Consider the following 6,000-nt stretch of genomic DNA (forward strand, 5'->3'; position numbering starts at 1 on the left):
CGGGGCCTCCGTGTCCTTGGGACAGGTCTCTGCGTGTTGCGTCGGTACGCTATGGAAGTTTGGTCGCGCCGACAGCGAGGCGCCTGTGATCCAGACGTGTAGCGACGCGTTTGAATTGTCGGCTGCAAGCGTGAGTCACCGACAGCGGGGGGGGGGGGGGGGTGCTGCTTGAAAGGCGCACGTAGTGGAGGCTTCGGTGCACAGCCGAGGAGTATTGAAGGAACCACAGCACCGGGCTCATTCGTAACAGCTTCTCCGCCGGGGGTCCGAGATCCCGATGGATAAGGGTCCTGAACCGTTGTCCGGAGGGATGCTTTCAGAGAGAAGTGCTCGCCAGATGCTCGACTCCAGGCCTGGGCTGTACGACACCGTGCTGGAGCTTCTCCGGGGCCGGTCACTGAACGAATAGTGGCCCGCCAAGAACGTCTTTGGCTCGGTCAGGCAAGCAACAGAACAACACAGGAAGACACAACCGCATCGCCGGCAAGTGCGAAGACAAATCCACACTGAAGCTCTACCAGGCTTTTAGTTGCGATAAAATACGCTAATAATTAACTGCACTAGTTATATTTTAGCCCAGCAGTACTTTAGACAAGCACACAAACTTGAAAGGTGACATTTCGCGTGATTGGAAATGTCCCACACAAAAGAAATGTAATCGTAAAGGGCGAAACCTACTTCAGGAAAATTAATGCAAACGAGAAAACCAGGTGTCTACAGGCCACTTCTCGTGCTGAGAGCTGCGATTTGAGCTCTTGTCATTGCCCTGAGCTTTCCCCTTTTTTAATCGCCCCTTAGGTGCGCCCGTTCTCTGAACGCTGCTGCGACCGGTCGAGAGGACATCGGCCTTCTTCCGAGACGTATCTCGAGCGCGCGGCGAAAACTGCTCTAATTTCCACCGCTCGAGCAAGGCATGCGTTTTCGTTCTCGGCCGCTCCGACGTCCGCTGAGGCTGAGACCCGGCGCAAAGCGTGCGTGCGGCGCTGCCACTCGGCTGGCGCGCATGAGAGCTCTTGCCGCATGTTTTTGCGACACTGTCGGGAAGCGAACACCAGAGCGTGTTTTCGTTCTCGTTGCCGGCTGTCAAGGCCAATCTAGGCACGGGCGGCCCGGTCTCAGAAGACGGCTCAACCCCATGCGACACCGGAATCGCTACTAGCTCGGCTGGCTGTCGCCCGACAACGAGTATCTGAGTTGGAGGTAGAGCGCTAACGGCTCGCTCAGTCGTGCCGCCAGCTGCACCGCGAACACCATCCAGTGTCTCGACTGCCGGCTCTGCCCCAGCATAGCTCGGTTCTGAAATCGCGCCCGGAGAAACAATTTTCGTTTCAACGGACTCGTGCTGGCTCCTTTCGCTAACGTCACGGTTTTGGCTTTCCCGCGGAACGTTAGCCTGCGACCTGCGCGCGTTCGGGTCGATACCCGTTTGCAAGGCCTCCCGTGAAAGTTAGAGTTCCTGTATACAGGAACTCCAGTGAAAGTGTACTTACGCTGCCCTCTGTCGTGAGCCTCCGGAAATGCCCATCCTCGCTATCTGTCTGAGTCTCGCCATTCCTCTCAGAGGTGGCGACGCTATCGTTACTTGAGCCCTTTGCAGTGAGCCCAGCTGATTCTTTCCTCGACAGTTTCTCGAAATTGTACTGCTTTTCGCGTAACAGCTGATCCTACCTGTTCGAGGATAGGTGCCTGTATTACGGAAGAAGTTGTGGGGATACTGCCGCCTGCGTGACAAGTTCACCAAACGGACCTCCGATGCTGACCTTAGCAATAGGCAGGCGCACGTTTCGTGCTGCTACGGTCTGCTTCACCCAAACACACTGTCCCGTCAGCTGATCCGGTTCAACGTACGAAGGGTGGATCATGCCGTCGCTGCGGAGTCGCGAAGAACTCGGCATGGTTTACCGTTGACCACGAGCTCACGTACGTACGGCTCTAGAAACTGCCTGCTGTCCTCACTCTGATCTAGTACGACGAGTTTTCCTTTCTTGCAACTCGCAGCGAAATGTCCCGTCTCGCCGCAGTTGTAACGCGCAGCTTGTCTGCACGCTTCAAAAGCTTTCTTTCTGCGCTGCTCTTCAGCGTCTCCTGCTCTATTTTCATTTTCGTGGCCAGTTTCTCTATCCCCGAAAACGACTTCCCTTGCTCCACCGTCTTCTGGGGAGATCTGCCTTTCGGCCCTGACTTATCAGGCCTCGGCCTGAACTCTTTTTGGCCGTCTTTCGGCCCCTGCGCACCTCGTCGTGCGACGAACTCGTCGGCTAGCTGAGCTGCATGATCACAGTATTTACCCCTGGCCTATCTTGTACCCAGAGTCTCAGGTTTTCTGGTAGACGGCGGTAAAACTTCTCGAGACCGAAGCACTCAACTACCTTGTTGTACTCTCCGAAAGCCTTTGCCTCTTTGAGCCATTCTTCCATTTTTGCCCTCAGCTTATAGGCGAACTCCGAGTACGACTCGCCCTTAGCTTCCTCGGCTTCACGGAATTTCTGGCGAAATGCCTCTGCCGACAGCCTGTACTTACGCAGGAGGCTCGACTTGACTTTCTCGTAGTCCTCCGCCTCCTCCTTTGGCAAGCGGGCCATCACGTCGGATGCCTCACCTGGAAAAAGCGTAAGCAGCTTTTGCGGCCATGAGTCTCGGCTAAACTGGGCCCTCTCGCACGTACGCTCGAAATTGACCAAAAAAAGACAGATGTCTTCTCCTACCTTGTAGGGTCGCATTAGGTCACTCATTCGTAACGTAGGTCGCTCAGTCGCCGCAGACTGCACGCTTGGCGCGCTGCTGTCACTCTCACGCCTAGATCGAGATGCCTTGATGTCTAGACGCTTCATTTCAAGCTAACGCTGTCGCTCCCGTTCTCGCTTTCTTTCCTCGCGTTCGTGTTCTTGTTTTCTTTCCTCGCGTTCCTGTTTTTGTTTCTGCTTTTCGAGCTCCTGTTCTCGCTTTTTCTCCTCGCGCTCCTCACGCTGGCGCTCAGCCTCTGCCTCTGCAGCCTGACGTTTCGCGGTCTCCCTGCCATTGATCCGCTCAATGCATTCCGACAGCTCATAATCGTCAGCCCCAACAGCGAGCATGGCCTGTATCAGCTCTGGCTTTCTCAGCGCGTCCGTAACATCCAAGCGCAACTCTTTTGCAAGCTCCAACCACTGCGGTTTTTTCAACGCCTTCAAATTCATGGCCGGTCTAGAGTACTGCTTTCCCACTGCTCCAAAAATGTTTTGCGCGAATAACCCACGCGACAAAAACACACGCCCTACCAGCTATCCTCAGAAGCCTACTGCAAGTTACCTACTGCAAGTTAAGGCTTTGAAAGTGACAATGGTGTAGCCTGACCTCCGGCACTGAGTTATGGCGTTGAAACTCGAAAGGGTATAGCTATTTCAGCGCTGAGTTATGACGATGGAAACGGCAAAAGTTGTAGCCTTACCTCCGGCACTAAGTTATGGTGATAAAATGGCAAGGGTATAGGCCTACCTTTAGCGGCGGTTCTGGCTTTAAAAACAACAAGGGTATAGCCTCACCTCGGGCAGCGCGTTATGGCGTTAAAAATGGCAGGATATGGCCTCGCCTCCAGCGCTGTTATAGCGAAGATAATGGCAAAGGTATAGCCTTACCTTTGGCGGCGAGTTATGCCTTTAAAATTGAGAAAAGGTATAGCCTTACCTGCGGCGCTGAGTTATGCTTCTCTATCCCCGAAAACGACTTCCCTTGCTCCACCGTTTTCTGGGGAGATCGCTGCCTCGCTGCCTCGCTGCCTCACCTTTGGCAGCGAATTATGCCTTGACTCCAATGTGAGTGCGATTGATAACATCTCTGTTGACACCGCCGATGAGAATCGGGTTGAAACGAAGCAGACGGCGCACGCCGGTGTTTTCTGAGGCGTGCGGACGCTGTGGTACATCCCGCTCCACGTCCGTGGCGCTCCGGCCGTGCCCGTGGCCGTTTCTAGGATTGCCAAGCAAAGAAATTGACAGCTAAACTTTTCAGTGAATACCATCTATAGCATTACCTCCGGCGCTGAGTAATAGCGATGAACATGGCAAGGGTGTAGCCTCACCTTTGGCGGCGAGTTATGGCCATGCATGAAATGGCAAGGGTATGGCCTTTTCTTCTGCGGCGCGTTATGGCCATGGTAATGGCAATGGTACAGCATTACCTTAGCGGCGAGATATGACATTGAAAATGGCAAGGGTATTACCTCCGGTGCTGAGTTGGGGAGGTGAAAATTACGAGGGTGTAGCATCACCTTTAGCGGCGAGTTATGGATTTAAAAATGACAAAGTTGCCGCCTTACCTCCGACGCTGAGTTATGGAATGAAAATGGAAAGTGTATAGCCTTACTTTTGACGACAGGCTATGGCTCTAAAAATGACAAGGGTATAGCAATATTATGTCTTTATTATATCATCATTATGTCTTTATGGCAAATTACGTCTTTGAAAATGACAATGCTATGGCCTTGCCTCCGGTGCTGAGTTATGGCGATAAAAATTGCAAGGGTATATATATCCTTACATTTGGCCGCGAGATTTGTTTTGAAAAGACAAAGGTATTGTCTTACCTCCGGTGCTGAGTGTGAGCGGTGAAAAAGGCAAGGATATAGGATATCTCACCTTTGGGGGTGAGTTATGGCTTTAAAGATGGCAAAGGCATAGTCCTATCTCCGGCGCTGGGTTATGGCGATGAAAATGGCAATTGTATAGCCTCACCTTTGGCAGCGAGCTATGGCTTCAAAAATGAAAATGGTGTAGCAGGCTCTCACGCAAGGCCAGGTTTGTCTGCCAAAGGCAAGCGCATGTGTGCACCTCAATCTTGTGTTTTGTTTGCTTGTGTGTGCTCTACAAGAGGCGGGCCTGCCGGCGGTGAGATCTGGATGGGGGTGTATATGTCTGTGTATTTAACGTCTCTTAAATTGGACAGCTGTTTTGCCTCTCTTCTCGCCTCAGTCATGCCCGTCAAAATATTACTCGTCCGCGAACGATGGGCCAGCCTTGCCGTGTTGAAAAGAAGCGTGCTAGGAGCGCTGTTCATCCGCTTCAGCGAGTGGTGGACGGGCCAGTTCGTGGACACTCTCGCGGAGCTCGGCGGACCCGGCACTCATTTGTCGGCGTTCCCCGATGTGGCGCGTGGTCCCATTAGCGTCAGGGCTCCCACTCGCCGCGGGCAGCTTCGGTTAATATTGAAGCAAGTAAGAGCCGCAACACACGGCCCTCGCTAACGGGCACACCGAAGCTCCTGGGCTTTTCGTCTTCTTTCTCTCGCTGCATCCTAATTTGCTCTACATTTCTGCCCCATCACTTTGTTTGCTTTCCTCGTGGGCCACTGTCGTGAGCGGGCGTTGAGGTCGAGACAGGGTCCGGAAATTTCACGCAAGCGGCCAGAGACTGGCTGCGATGGGGGCGAAGGGCGCAGGAGGCGGCGAGGAAATGGCGCGCGGCGAGGGGGCGCATATGTACGACGGCTGGCACTCGGCGAGCGATGGTGGCAGCAGAGGCAGCAGCCGGCGGCGGGGCTCTGTGGTGCGGGGCGACCCGAGGAGCGCTTAATGCAATTACCGGCTCAATATCCAAGCTCTAATGAAATTACGTCGTCTCAGAGCCGGCTCACAGTCAAAAAGAAAAGTAATTACGCCGCTCGCCTTAACCCTGTTTGACCCCGCTACAGCCAGTACATAACCCGCGCCGCCCCCCTGCAAGTGAAGATGAAAGCTGTGAACGGCTCGGAGCGTGCGAGCGGCACGCGATCTAGGAAACGAAACCCAACCCAGGCGGCGCATGCATGCATGCGGTGCATCTTTTCCCCCGCGTAACGGGCGTGTCTTTAAAAATACGTCAACGCCTTCGCGGCCGTTTAAAGGAGCTACATTGGTGGTTTTATGCGCCTAGGCAACAGCCGCGTGAGGCCGTGGTAGAAGGTTTCAGAATAATTGAGATCACACTGGAGACACCCGGTGTTCAAACATCTCACGTCAGAGCCGCTTTAGCACTTCGTCCCACTTTG

The sequence above is a fragment of the Haemaphysalis longicornis genome, unplaced genomic scaffold, assembly GCF_048455015.1.
Source record: "Haemaphysalis longicornis isolate Haplotype H1 unplaced genomic scaffold, Haemaphysalis longicornis Haplotype H1 scaffold_1, whole genome shotgun sequence".
NCBI lineage: Eukaryota > Metazoa > Arthropoda > Arachnida > Ixodida > Ixodidae > Haemaphysalis > Haemaphysalis longicornis.